Consider the following 16,134-nt stretch of genomic DNA (forward strand, 5'->3'; position numbering starts at 1 on the left):
ATATATATATATATATATTCACACATATATTTATGTGTGTATATATATATTATATTTATATGTGTGTGTATATATACTGTATATAATTTAATCAAATAACAGAACAACTGTCGTATCCTGAAATACATTTTATAAGGCACTATACATCACAGCAAAAATCGGACAATCCATTGAGAATAGAATATAACGAAAATGAAATGAGAAGTAAAAAGTAAGATTAAACATGCAAATGTTAAAATAATGTGTACGGCAAAACAACTCACCAAGCAACATAAAGTTGGAACATAATAATAGGTAGAGAGAAAGAAAAACCACTAAGGCTGCAATAATAATTTTCCTGCTTGAGTATTGTGAAAGACGCTACTGATACTCCCTTCATTATCATATAAGGCAAAGAAAAGTAGAAAAGCATCACATTTGAGAGGCTAGAACTAGAAGATGTTTGGCATGTTTGCCTAACAGAACATTTATGCACCTAATTTTGAATCAATCAAATGGTGAGAGAACACACTTAACAAAAGGGTTATTTTAGTTTTGCATCACATATACATAAAGTGGTGGTTAAACCAGCAGATATTCAATTTAAGCACCTTTTAGGCATAAGGCAATGGCAAATGGGTTTCCTATATATCATACTCATAAATTATCAATATTAATTATGAGGTTATGGCCTTTTTGGGAAAAAAAACTAAATCATGTTTTTGAAGACAGATATTTTTAGTGTGTGTTGCTGTTTTCTACTCCCCATGCAAGACGACACAGTTGTATTTTTGTTTACCACTCCATCAGTCATCCTTTATAAAGGCATGCTTGTGTGTACTGTATTCCAGGCACAGAGACACCTCATCACTGTCCTCTTCTGCAGGCCTGAAGGATTTTATTTCGGGGGGGGGGGGGGGTTAAGTCCTGACCCTGCTCTGTTGCAATAAGCTGAGAGTGGAAAAAGTGGTGGAGAAAGAAAAGAAAGAATGACAGAAAAGGTGTGACTGCTGGAGGGAAAAGAATAGGAGGACCTTTAGTCTTTGAAGGTGTGGGTCTTTCCAGTAGTTCGGGAGGTCAGCAGCGGCAGCAGCTGTCCTGCTTGACCGACTCTGATGAAGCTGCAGATTCTCGCCTTCATGAATCATCCCTCTCCATTCTCCTCCTCCTCCTTCTGCTCGGTCTCTGCTCCCACCTGGACTCCTTTTCACAAAGAGAGGGGATTCCTCTTCTTAGGCCTCTTTCTTCAGCACTGAGGCAATCAGACTGTTGAACACGCAGAAGGAGATGAGACATTTTAAATTAGTGTTAGGAGAGGGGGAGAGAGAGAAGGGGAAAATGACATTTTTCATTTTCTACAATAAAAGGTACTACATTGAATTCTCGGAGCATGACAATACAGAGGAGTAAGTAATGGAATAGGAGCAGACGTGGTGTCTGTGTGTTAGTGGATAATGAGGAATTTAAAGATGTACAGTCCTCTGTTGCCATTCAATCAGAATCTCTCCCCACCGCTGTCACTGGCTCTCTTCTCAGCTCTGTCACAATACTGCACAGAGACTCAAACTTTTTTCTTTATTATTTCTATGGTCATCCAGAACTGGTCTTCAGGGGGTTTGGGGCATCAGCTAATCAAGCAAAATGCTCCTTTTTGGTATCCTGCTAACCTTGTTGACCACAGTATTTAGCCGGGCAGCTTTGACTTGTACATTCTGATAACCAGGGCCCATTTAAAACAACTAGGCACAGGTTAAGCCCCTGACCATCAAGGGCCCCCAAAGACCACATATTAATGATCATACCTTACTAATTAGATCATATTGTTTCTGGAAAATGTGTTTTCGGCCTTAATGGTGCTAAGCTAGAGAGTCTTAGTTCCAGTGCGTTAGTCTGTTAATCAGCCGAGTCTATCTGCCCTACTGGAGTTTCTGATGGCTCGTGTAACCTGTTTTGAACGGAGACCCAACAATGTGCCAAGAAGCCGAGAATCACTGGTGTCATTCAGAAAGACGAAATAAAACGTAAAAAAATACAGTCTGAAAAAGAGAAAAATGCCAGTTGAAATCCTTCCCCTCACAAGAAACTCTGAGTATGCAAGTAAAAGAAAAGCTACACATGTGGGATTCATGTTCTGCTGAGGGATTTCTTTTACGAGAGAAAAGGCTTCAAGGACAAGACGTGTACGTCTCCTATCGGAGGACATCTTTATCAACAGGATAAGTCTAAAAGTGTTTCAAGATCTTCAAAAAGTCTTGTTGGAAAAGGAGGACCGTGCTATTATCAGGGTTGTCCTATAGAATTGCAATACAGTGTGTGACAAATAGTGTGTAGTCTCTTAATTCAATGCAAAGCACAATATCAAACTGTAATTTCAAACAGTAGGCGTTAGTATCATAGACTGGTTAGTGTTCACTGATGTTTTGTAGATGACCCCACATGTCAATGGTCCATATAAACTCTTGAAACTCTAGTACATGTCTTTTTGTTGCAGATGGTTTATGACAGTGTAACCCAAATGCTTTACAAACACAAGTTGAGCACCAGTAACAGTTTTAAGATTAAGCAGTTTATCAATTCCATTACTGAATCTGCTTATTGAATTTAAAGCGTTATCAATCCCTGTTGAAAGTTATTATCGTTTAGAGCCCCTTTAATATTTCCAAACTCAAAATCATGGCATTCAAAGAACTAATAGTTTTTCCATTTAGATTGATAATTCCCATAGTTCTTCTGTCGTCTACATGATGGATTCAAATTGGTTAAGTATAGATTTCCCCCCATAGACTGTTTATAAAACTGGTTTCCTCAAACCTACCCACATAGCTAAAATGTGGGAAAATAAGTCAAAAGCACATTTGACTTTATAATCCAACATGTACTTGGCCTTGTTTTGAATTCTCATGCTGTTGGGCACTCATCCAGGAGAACTGACACAGTTTATAATTACATGTGGCCGTATTGAGAAGACTAAGGTCCTCTGTATTTTGTAAAGAAATTTGGGGGTTTTAAACAACCTGAGGAGGAGTTTATAATCTACTATTACAAGACAAAGTATGCATGATTAGTCTCTAAGACACATTCTTAAATAGTTTTAGGCCAAAAACATAAATTACTATTAACAATTTTTTTTTTAAAGGGATTTTCTGATACTGTATGTCTTCACTAAAATTGTATTTATTTTGGGGAAGGCTTTGAAATAGCATTTTTGAAAATCTTCTAGGAAAAAGGAAAGTTTACAGAATACATTTTTTAAACTAGCATACAAAATACAGATAAAGAAAATGTGTGCCTTTTCTGCTAGCCAGAGTTTTACATGGGGGGGGGGGTTCACTGAAACAAATTGAGTGTCAGCGTCAGTTCTGGCAGACCAAGTAAACAAGACGCTGCTAACTGCAATTGGACAACAACACTGTCCCATCAGCTGATCTGATCAGCCCATCAGCTGATCAACTCCCCTCACTGCTAAATTGCTACATAACCCTTGTTTTTTTCTTCCAGTCAAAATTGAAAGTCAACACTTTAGTTGATGCTTTCTAATCAAGGTTTTAAACTTTTTCTTACATTTCTGTCCCTTTTTTCAACACTTTTCATGTTTTTTCCCAATGTTTGTCACTTTTTTTGACATTTAACACTATGTAACACTAACTTATTAACTTTAGTTTTACAGTTATTTTTGGAATTTATCTTCAATAAACCTCATTTTTAGGAAATTATACCTAATGTTTGAGTTAGAAAAGCAGAAATTAGGAATTATTTAGACTACAATTTAAGGAACGGATGTCGGATAATCAAAGTCTGGAATATGTCAACTTTTACTCAATACTATTTCAAAATCACTTCAAGTTTTTCTCCAAATGTTATAAAATTGAATAAGACATCCCAAAATTCATGAAAGTAGAGATTTGAACTTGCCAAAGAGCGTTGTGTGGAATCAATCATGTTATTTTGGGGAATTAAAAAGAACATTGATATAGGAAAACGGGTCATTTTGACCCGGGGACAACATGAGGGATAAACTGCTTTAGTTTGCTCCTAACTGCTTGCTGCTCGCATCTATTCAACCCACCTCCTCCTCAGCTCCACCTTGTTGTGTTCAACGCGACATACGCTTCTGTGTCATCGCTGCTCTGTTCATATGGGGGAACAGTTTAGCTCTCCCAGTCTTAAACTGTGTGAGCGTCCCCTAATGCTACTGCTGCTGTCCCCCCTGCTGACTCTCTGCTCTTTCATGGTGCTCATGAAAGGTCAGGGGACGTCTTTGAACAGAGCCATGTCGCCAAATTTAATTTGTGATTTATTCAATAACATTTCTTAAAGCCTTTTTATTGTCGGCATTGTTCTTGACGTAATGGACCTTACAGAAATGCAATTTTAGTCACTTCAATTAACTAGTTTGCAGCAGCTCTTCCATTGGATGAATTGGAGGTTCCTACGGAGTAAAATACTGATCTTAACACACCAGTTAACATACAAAATGTATGTGTATGCATTATTCCTTCTTAAACTATATGCTGCAGGCATCAAATGGTGAAGTGTGTCAACACAATTATATGTCACCAAGGTTTTTTGTTTTTTTTCTTCAGTCCTCACACTGTAATAAAAATAACCACAGTATTTGTAAACTGTAGTATATCATTTAGAAGCATTATGTAGTGACATCACAAAGTGCGTGGTAATTTCAACTTCAGCTCTTGTGCATAAAGAAAACCTGTCAAGCAATATTCTTTACTGTTACAACTATAAACACTGTTTTGAGATAATTGCTGCCCTGAGAGTGCACCAAGTGGAGAGTGAACCTCATTTATTAGTCCTAACATCCCCCAGAGGCTGTTTCCCTCCCAGCGAGCAGTCATTAGAAAGCACACACACAGCAGGAAGCCCCAAAACAAAATGCAAACCAGTCCACACAGCATTGTTGTATTCTTTACAGTTTATTTTATTTCTTTCATTCAGAGGCATTCAGTGTTCAACATTCTTACCGTACAGACATTTTTATATAGTACGCGAAGCTTGATGCGTTATTTTTGCTATACAGTTTTGACAGCACTATTGTCAGTATACTGTAGGTGAACACTCTCTTCTGTATTTCCTAGCAGCTTCTAAATCCACACAATGTCAGGATGTCACTTTCTAGTTTTTCATTTCCAATTTAGATTTTTTTTTTTTTTTCACCTAAGGAATTCCAGTTTGAATGTTTTGTGTTATTTTCTTTTTCCCTCCACTCCTTGTTGAATCAGAGCGATGAAGAGGAAGGAGTCCAGGTTAGAGAGAGAGGCTGAGCAACTAGTCATCAGAACATCTTTCAGGAGGTGTGGATAGAAAGGATGAATGTTCTGGAAGTGGCCAAGGCCAAAGTGAGAGATGAGAGGAATCTGTGGATTTGCTAATGAATCACAGGTGGTAGAGAATACACAGCAGCATCCTGTGTACAAAAACACTCCTGCACTTTTACACCTAGCGTGGATTTTCTCCACTTCTTTCCCGATTTTGCTTTTTCCCCTCCCTTTCTGTCCATGCACAGATAAATATTCTAGTCACCACTTATGACTGATATTTCCCAAGCCTTCGGCATTCAATTGTTACATCCTCAGCTACTCTGAAGATGCAAGGACAAGCACATTGTACACCCAAAGGAAATTTTCTTCCAACAACAAAATTACACTCAGATACAAAACAAGAATGCACGCCCAAGGATACAAATGTACACTGGAACACACACATGCATACCCCCGCTGGTACACAAGCCCATATTAGCATATTTGTGTGTTAGCATACACACAAAATAGACACACATACAAATAGATGTTCTCACAAAGCTTGCAAATTCCATTACACTTCAAAAATCCCACCTCCCCCCCTTAAAAAAGGATTTGGGTTAATTTAGTAAACACAGGGTCATAGATGCCACAAGAGCTGAGAGGAGGTGAGGTGTGTGTGCACAAGCATCAGTCTGTGTGTGTGTGTGTGTGTGTTTGCATATGTGCACGTGCACGTGTGCTTGCGTGTGTGTGTGTGTGAGAGGAAGAAACGCTGACTGTGTGAAGCAGGGAGTCCTGGCAGCAGCAGTCTAAACCCAGCCACTCTCTCCAGAGATAGCGCTTCTTTCTCATTTGCTCTGGCCCTATTTTAATAATAGCTGTGCATAAGTAATTTCTAAAAGGCCAGGCAGGCACATGGGCGTGGGTGGGGGGAAATTAAACTCATTTTATCTGTGAGCAGGTGGATTCCTATTTATCATTAACATGCATAGAATTTGCACAATGTTATTTCTTGCTGCTGCTACTGATGGAACGTCATCCAAATAATGTCGGAGGAGGGTCTGCCTTTTTTTTTTTTGCTTATGCTGGAGTGAAATTCATAGATAAAAGTACTAGGGTTTTTTTTTCTTGCAATTTTCTGCAAACGGAAACTAATTCTGAGAAGCTTCTTATTACATTGCAGGCTCATTTGGTTTGCATTAAAAGGGGGACAGGACCGACATTAGGATTTCTGCAAGATTTCCAGGAGATGCTCAAACATTCATGCTTATATCATTAGTAACGCCCCTCTCCCCCCTCTACTTACAGAAGCCCTTTTCCTCTTTTAACTGGCATTAAACAATCTCTGCTCATTATTGGCCCAATAATAAAACTGGAATATATTTGACTTCCTGATTTAGATCCTATCAAAATATTGGAATGTAAATGTGTAATTTTGAATGCATGATATGGAGTTTAATAATTGATGGGTATTCTTTGTGTTATTTCAGCATAATTTAACAGCAGGACTATTTGTCATTTAAAAAAAAAAAAAGTAGGATTCTGATTTTTAATCTTTTTTGTGACAAAGTGATTGGGGCTATTTCTACTTTATCCATTTCTGGCCTCAAAACCCACTAAAATGTGTTATAAGTAGACTGTTGCTGTCTTTTTATGAATATACAGTATATATAGTATTCTTATATCATGTACTTTATCTATTAGATCTACAACTAACAATTAACTGTTTGATTGTTCGGTCTATAAAATGTCAGAAAATACTGAATGATGTCCATGACATGTTTGCAGAGTCCAAGGTGACATTTTCAAAATGTTTTGTTCCGTTTGACCACCAGTCAAAAACCAAAACCTTTTCAGTTTACAGTGAAATGAAACAAAGGGAACATCAAATCTTTACTTTTAAGAATCTGTAACCAGCGCATGTTTGGCATGTATTGTTTGAAATGACCTTAACAATTAATTGATTATCTAACTAATTAAGTGACCCATTGTAGCTCTACTGTACATCTTGTCTTGTGAGTATTATCTAATCCATCTCCTCTGATATCCGTGAAACACTTTTACTTCAAATGCCTTTTTCATTTTTATCCTTTCCTGTCATCTCTGCATCCACATCAATGTTGTTGTCATGTAGTGCAACAACATCACACGCCACACTTTGCAGAGGGGGATCATGGGAGATCCGTCTGCAGGCGGGATTAGATTCGCCGTTACGGCGATGAGGAGTGAGATGATGATGTGAGTCTCTGTCTCCTTTTCTCTCCCATGACAAATAACAGCATGGCAGCTCATGGCAGCCCGACAGATCCTGACAGCCATCCAAGCAGCCAAGCAGGCAGGCAGTCAGCCATTGTTTTGTAATGTGTTTCACTCTGCCAGCGCTGATCCTTGCTAAGGTACTTACCACGCCATTGTTGTCTAAGTATGCTATTTTCTGGCTGGGCACCTCCACTATAGAATAGGGTGCATTTTTTTTTTTTTTTTTTTTTTTTTTTTTTTCTTCAAAAGAGAGGTTTGTTACAGTCACCGTCATACTAATCCTGGTGTGTGATATGTATATGTGTCAACACAGAGAAAGAGAGAGGGAGAGAGGAGAGTCTTAACCCAACAGACAAATGGTGTGAATGGCACAGAGGCAGATAGACAGACAAGCCCCATTCACTCCGTACTGTCCCCCATGACACCAAATTACTGTTTATCAAAATAAGACGAGCAGCATAATAAGGATACTTTGGGAGTGTGTCGTCTAATGCTTCTTGAATGTGTACAGGTCTTATGGTATTTCTTCAGAAACATTTACCCAGGAGTCAGATTAACGGAGCAGGTCAGAGGAGGACTTTTAGCTGCTGCAACGATTGATTATTCATTTAAATGCAGTCAGAACGGTGAGCTTGAGGTCAAGTTAAAATCTTTTGCAATATTACATGTATTATTCAAAATGAAGCAAAACAACAGTGCCATTGTTTCATTCTGAAAACTATAGTTTGACGTTTTGGGAAATACAGTAACTTGCTGTCTTGCTGAGTTAGACGAGAAGATTGATAACGTCAAGCCAGTCCGTAACATCACCCTTGAACCCCCGTAAAACCATGAGCGTGATTTTTTTACACTTCCTTTTTTTAAACAGATTAAACAAAAGAGATATAACATGTTATATCCCTATTAGTATGAGCTCGGTGTCTTGGAAGCGGTATTGATCCTCTCATCTAACTATAAACTAGAAATAAAATATGCAAAAGTACCAAAATGTTAGTTTTTGGGGCTTTTCCACCTTTAATGGACAGGACAGCTAGGTGAGAGGGGGGGAAGAGATGCAGGAAATCGTCACAGGTCGCTCAAAGCCTCTACCTCTGTGTTGAGGCATGAACCTCTATGTATACGTGCGCCTGCCCTACCAAGTGAGCCAAACCGGCTACCATAAGCACCAAAATGTTGAACACTTACTGTAAACCTGACTGGCCCACCAGTGGGTTAGCCCTGACAAACCTGTGCTGTGCAGCCAAATAATGTTCAAACACACAGAACTTTATTTTAAATTCTTATGGAGATTCCAGTCTTTCCAGAAATATCAAAGATGTCCGACTGAATCTTGAGGAAATATATATAGAATATTTTCTTATACAGCATATAGAAAAATACCATTCGATGCAATGGTGTAGCCAACATTTCTTCACGTTTTCGACTAGCCACTTAAAAAAGTTGTGTACTTTCTATAAATATTTAATTTAATTTTAAGAAATTAATTATATTTTGTGTAAATTTGATCACCATACCCACATAATTGTTGAAATGCGATATCAAAAGCTCTCTTCTTAGTGCCAGGATATGATCGTGGTGTAGAAATAAAAAAAGCAAATCTCTTTTTATTTAACTTTTGACCTAAAAACAGCAAAGTATGAATATTTACTCTAAATATAAGCTTTACATAAGACACTTATTATGTGTGGTTTATGTAAAATAGTAGAATGTAAACTCCCCCAAACTCTCAGAGACACTACAGAGAACATCAATGGTTGTGTTTGATGCAGCACTCCTCTCTGCTGGCTGATGTATCACTGCACAATCTCCACTTTAATTAATCATCACTCTGAGAGCTTTTTATTTTCCCATTTCTGGTGAAGTGTGCATGTTTCACTCGCCCACTGCGACGGTGGAACAGAAAATATGTGGGAGCATTAATAAGCCTAATATAGAAACATATTTGAACCCTGGTCCTCCACTAAGTAGATTATAAACATTTATTATAGCATGTTATCATAATATCCTGCACAGCATATTGCAAAACTTCTGTGGGCCAGTTTTTCTACCGGTGCAGTGGAAGATCATAGTTAATTCAGCAGCGTTATGGTAATGTAGAGGTCCCTATCGGTGCCGGCATCACACATACTAACAAGCTTAGGATAAGCCCAGCCTGGAATGGTATGAGGTTTGAATTTCTGGAACCAGCGCGGTCTCTGCAGCCAAATCTCACTTCAGCAGAAACCAGTGAGGTGATTCCTCTGCTTAAAAAATTAGTGCTAGTGCATATATATTTTTTTGCAAGGAAAGGAGGTTTGGTACCTTGCGATGAAAAAAATGCACTGCATGTAAAAAAAATTCTTTTTAAGGATGGCAAAAATCTTCTTGAGAGGGCTAATCAGCTGGCAACTCTGAAAAGCCTGTAATGTGCATTAAGAGATTTATACACAGCGCAGAGGTAAAGCCTCGCAACATTGTTGACTCATTTAAAGATGCCAACATCTCAACTTTGTGCACTGTTAACAAATGCACACATGTTAAGTTGGTGTACGCTGCACTTCTCCTGTCTCTGTAAATCACAGTGTATCTGCCGTAAGCATGTTATGCCCCAGGGCTCATCAGTGCCATGGGATCCCAGGCAGGGCTGCCACTGTGAGACAACATGATAAATCCTGTTTGTGAGACTCGGCTGCTCTCAGCTCTTAGCTCTAATCTAACCACCCTGAACCTTCGAGCACAGGAGAAGAGCGTCTGTCGATCCGAGCAAAGAAGAGAGAGGAGAGGGAGAAAAGAGTTGGGGCGCTGGGCCGTATACATTACAGCACATTCCGATTACTGCCATCAGTTTAAGGAAACAGGGTAGGTAGCAAATGAAAAGTGCAAAAGTAGTTGGACTCTAAGAATCTGAAGGGCAATTTGCAACTTGGAAGATGCCAAACATTAGTATTGGTATTGAGGTGTGGTGAAATTTTAAAATAAAGCTGTTCTTTGTAAAACTACTAAGAACAGGACTTTTTTGATTTACATGAAGCTGAAGTACATCCATAAGAGTTTTCAATAGTAGATGGTACGGTGTGTTTTGCCAAAAATTGAAAAAATAGACAGAAGTCCGTCACACAGAGAGTGAATTACATGAAAAAGCAACCAATGAAGTGACCGTGAAGCTGATTGTGTAGCCTAACCAATCATTAATGAAGGCAGCAGTGCTAACCGCACACAGAAAGCGCAGCTGCTTTCATTTCCCATAATTCAGATCATCCAACTGTCAGAATCTGCTCCTGACAACCCTTTTATAGTTTTATTTAATGCATAACATATTAACGAAACAAAACCAACCTAACATGAGATGACATAACATAACATAACAACTCACTGTATTTAGTTTTGCATTTTTGCATATCCGGTCTGCATAATGCATATAGTTGTCATTGTATGAGAAATTTGTATCACCTTTACAAGAAAAAAAAGCACTAATTTGAGACAAATTGGAATGTGGGCTTATGTCCTCGATTACTCTAATATTATGTTCTATAAAATGGCAGAAAAATAAGAAACATGCGCATCACACTTTTCTAAAGCCTAATGGTGCATCTTTAAATGTTTTGTTTTGTCCATCCAACAGTCCAAAATCCAAAATTTTTCTATCAACAATGTGTAATAAAACACATAAAATGAGCAATTCTTCACATTTGAGAAGCTGAAACTAGAGAATTGTGCAAAACTCAAAAACACAAAATGCTTTAATCTTCATTTTGCGTTCACAAGTAGCACACCAAAGAAACAGCTCTATTAAATAAAACAACTCATTACGCATCAAGTTTCTTATGAGCATTAAAAATGTTCATCACTTAATCATTGTTGCAAATAAGGTCATTACTGTCAAAGGATGCTGTAAAACAATAATTCTCTGCAGAACATGCAATGGTAATTTCCCCAAAGATAAAGCAAGGTGAGAATATGTGCAACTTCAACACAAGTCTCTGAAGTGGTGGAGAGTTAGAATGCCTTTGATTTTATTTATTAATTATACTATAGTCTGGAGTTTGACTTTAAACTGCAGTAAATCCTACATCCATTTGAAGCCAAATGATAATTGTGACCTAATTGCCTCTGTTTACTTTTTCTTTTATGTATTTGCCACAAAGTCTGTTTTCATTTAAGACACCAAACATTAAATGATGTACTCACTTGTAAGTGGATTCACAGTGACATGAGACCTAATCACTAGCAGACAAAGAAAAAGAAGAGCTAAAGTTAAAGTTAGTATTTGGAGTTTGTCTCAATTTTTATTCTTCTCTGTCCCTGTTTCATCAACTGTCTGTCTATCGCGGTCTGTCTGTCCGTCTGTGTGTCTCAGCCCGTCTGTCTTTTCTTTCTCTCTAAATGATAATTCAGAACATCACAGATTTGGCACTTGTAGCAGGTCTCGCAGAAAAATTAATTAATGCAAACTCCAAGTGCTATCAAAATTATACATTTGGAGCGAGCGCAGATACAGATACAGAGAGAGGGAGAGATGTGAGGACGTTCTGGTCTCATTAAGAGAGCAGGCAGAGTGGAATTAGTCTGAATATAATGACAGGCCACACTATCTCATGTAAAAACAGCCCTGTTTTCCTCTCTCATTCATTGGCACTAGTAATTAGTTTTGGCCCTAAAACTGTCACCCTTTACTCTAGAAAAGGCAGATGTGATTTGAGGTGCAATTTAATCTTGCTTTAATGAAGAACTAATGGACGCATTGCAAATTACTTTTTTTTTTGCCCACCCCTCCAACCCCCTGTGTGATTGAACAGGGGCTTGAAAAAAAATCTATTTCCTGCTTTTGAAAAGATCAAGAGTATCTTTGATAATGGTGAGAGCGTCACCGGCAGCTACATTGCGTCGAGCCAACAAGCTCTTTTACCCAAATCACAATTCAGTGGAGAGGAGGCCACAATTAGTGACAAAGCAGAGAAAGCGCTGCGGGGCCTGGGCAAGCAGAAAGCCTCTCGGTGCTCCAGGCTCCTTGTTAGAAACAGGCCCTGGAGGTGTCACACAGGAACAATGAAGCCTGATAAATTACCCCAAAAAAAAAAAAAAAAACACTCATAGAGAAAAGATGTACTACTAATTTTCAATTACACCTATAATGCATTCCCGATTGGGGAGAGAAATTGGACATGTGTGGAGGAGAGCAAACAGTCATATGCTCAACGCACCTCTTTCTGTTTGTGAGCTTTCTGAGAGCCTATGATATCCAGAGTGTATTAGCAATAAATGACATGGTGTTTAATGTAGCAGCTCACTGGTGATTTTACTCTACAAAGATGGAAAGAGAAACAGAGAAGGGGAATGATGTCTCCTCATTACATTTGATTGTATGTCCGAGGATAATCACAGCCAAAAAGACAAAATTGCATTCTTATCTTATTTAGCCTAATTTCAAAAAATGATGTTTTTGTTTGGAAAAAAGAACATTTGTGTGGGCCTCTTTCAAAAGCGAGCAAAGAGGAGGCGAGAGTTTGAAGTGTGTGTGTGTGGTTGTGTGTGTGTGTGTGTGTGTGTGTGTGGGAGAACTGCCTGTCTGCAGCTCTCTAAACCACTTGAGGGACACTGTGTTTCAAACTGGCATCTCTAACGGATGATGTTGTAGAGAATGTATCAAGGCCAAATAATAGTCCTTGAAACTGGTGAAAGGGGATCTGAGAACTGTGGAGGGTCAGACATGTGGAACATGTGTATCTGTCTTCCTGTGCGTGTGGTGTGTGGTGTTTGTGTGTGTGTGTGTGTGTGTGTGTGTGTGTGTTGTGTGGTGTGGTGGATTGTGTGTGTGTGTGTGTGTGTGTGTGTGTGTGTGCACATGTGCGTGCGTGTGTGACTACAGCAGGAGCAAGGCAGAAAGCCTAATGGGAGTGGGCTTAACTCTTGCACACAGCCTTGCTACATATCTGATTACTGGGACCAGTAATTTTCTTTCCTTAAATAAGGAAGAAATTGGATAGGATGAATGAAATTTGGCTGTCATATTGCAATGATGGTGCAGCAGGGAGATTATGTGTTTCACATAATCGTTCATCATTTTCCAACCAGTGTTCAGGCTTAGCATAATGGAATTGGTAAACTGGTTTAAATCAGAACGTGAGAACAGACTATCTGGCAGACTGTGAGGGTCTGTGGTAATGTCTTTAGACCAAGCAGAATGTTTTCACCACAGAGCTGCACGTACACACTGAAGTACACACACCACACCACACCACAGGAACATGCTCTTCATCTCTGCCTCATCACATTGTCAGAATACATCAAAAGGTACCTTAACACATCCCTAAAGATAGATATTTTTTAGTTGTTATTGTGCTAATATTTCATCCTTATTTCCTTGTGCTGCAGTTTGCTTGTTTTTATGTTTTTTTTGCATTGGCTTAATACTGAATTTAGTAGTAGTGCATTCACCACTTCTTGTTCTTAAATGATAAAGACAGGGATCTGCGGCCAATGCACAAAATCCGACAAGATAAAACATGTTTATGCCGTTATATATCAATGTAATTTCAGGTTCGAATCACAATACGTTTAATCTAAATCAACAAGATGGCATCCGATTCAGTAACACAATGATTTTGCCATGTGCTTTTGGTATAACTTAATATTCATATTGCATTATGTGTTTATAATAATGATGGCTACTTTTAGGTAGCTTTTTAGTGCGCTTATTTGCTCATTTGCATACGTCTGTATTTAATTATTCGTTTACTTACAATTCCTTTTTGCTCAGAAATTGCAACTAGGCACTATGTTGTTGATGTCCAATGACATTTTCCTTGGACATCAACACTTTATTTCACTTTATTTTGTTTTCCTACTTGTGTAACTAACTACTGTATGTTCTTACAGTTCCTCACGGGGTCGTTGTGGGATAAGGAAAAGTCAAAAGTATTATATTGGATGCTCTTTTTTATAAATGTTGGGCTCTCATGTTTTAAATGATGACACAACAATCATGACATTTTTCTTCTTTGAAGACATATGCTTCTTTTATAGCGATATATTATATTAACAAAATAAACCAAAAGGTGTGAGACAAAAGAACACTTATCTACTAGCATACCTGTTGAATGTAACACCTTCAGGGAATTAAGTAAACTTCCTGAAAGAAGTGTATAAATTACTGATATGTTCACTTACATAACTGGAGAGAGATATAGACATGTATAGAATATGTTTTTCAATTGATCATAATTGAAAATAAAGGTATTTACGGCTAAAACCTTTTACAGCATCAGTGAGCATAAATTTGAGTAGATTTAGCTGTTGCCCTGTATTAATTTGTGTATTTATGTGTCCAAACTGGGAGTCATTTGTTTTGAATGTTAATGCTAAAAACGTCTCTCAGGTAAGTGATTTTGGTTTTATGACCATGCAGAAGGCAGAGTGACTTTTCCAAAATGGTTACAACTTAAAATTGATCCCCTAACAAAACACTAAAGGTTACCTTTGTGAGTCCAATACTGACCAAATCCCAAATTGCTCAAATTACTTACTGTAATAAATTGCTCATGACAGTGTATTTTATTTATCTGACTTGATTTGACGACATTATTCCCCATTGATGTTTGTTTTAACATTAGGTTCGTGGTGTATTTCTGGAGCAGTCTCATGGTGGTGCCAAATCAGAGTAAATATCTGATGCAGGGGACAAACAGTCCCCGGGAGGTTATCTGTTGGCCACTAGGTGTCACAGTGGTAGTTTCTAAAAGACAAACCGACGCCTGCTCTCTGGCTGAGGGAATTCTACACTCAATGTAGTATACTCTATGTAGTCTAATGTGTGTTTGTCTTAAAGCAGCCCGGTCGATGAATTTGTGAAAAACAAAAAAACCTAAACAAATCTAAAGCTATCTCTAACTATTTATGAGCTGCATTGTTAAATGAAAGAAGGCTCGAATGATGTTGGAATCACAAGCCATCAGCAGGAGGAAAACATCACCTGGCCACTGGACGTGAAGATATTTTCAGTGAAGTACGTTTGGTCATAACATTTGAGATGTTTTTGGCACATTTTATCCTTGAAGAGGGTTGCTTTGCATTTCACAGCTTTCACACTGTCCCATATTATTTTCTTCTTTGATGTATGACTGAAGATCTGCTAAAATAATTATCTTAAATCTGAATTTTGATTGTGGGAAATAGGCGCTAGAGCTAGAAAATATTAAATTACTTCAGCCTGCATCCTGAGAATCAGCTGAAATGTTTGTGCTTTATATGCTACTGCATGACAAAAGAATACAAATAGAGCAAATGGGAAGTTCAGAAGACAATTTTTGCTGTGTGAAACAGTTAACCTGCAGATAGAATTGCGAACTTTACTGGTTTTAATGAACAACATAAACAAGGTTAAGCCCAGTAATTCTTCATTATATTGCATTAGTACATCCAGATCTACAGACAATGTAACATCAAAATGAAGTGTTCCAACAGGGCTTTTATTTTACCCATGTCTAGACTTAGACTTAGACTTTTCTTTATTGATCCTTTTGGGATGACTCCCGCGAGGAAATTGAAAATTCCAGCAGCAGTTTTAGCAAGAGAAAAAAAATAGATAAAAAAGACAGTATAAAGACAACAAAATAACAGTAATAATAATAATAAGAACAATAAGAACATTCGTCAAATAAAG

Source organism: Etheostoma spectabile, chromosome 9, assembly GCF_008692095.1.
Source record: "Etheostoma spectabile isolate EspeVRDwgs_2016 chromosome 9, UIUC_Espe_1.0, whole genome shotgun sequence".
In the NCBI taxonomy this organism is placed as follows: domain Eukaryota; kingdom Metazoa; phylum Chordata; class Actinopteri; order Perciformes; family Percidae; genus Etheostoma; species Etheostoma spectabile.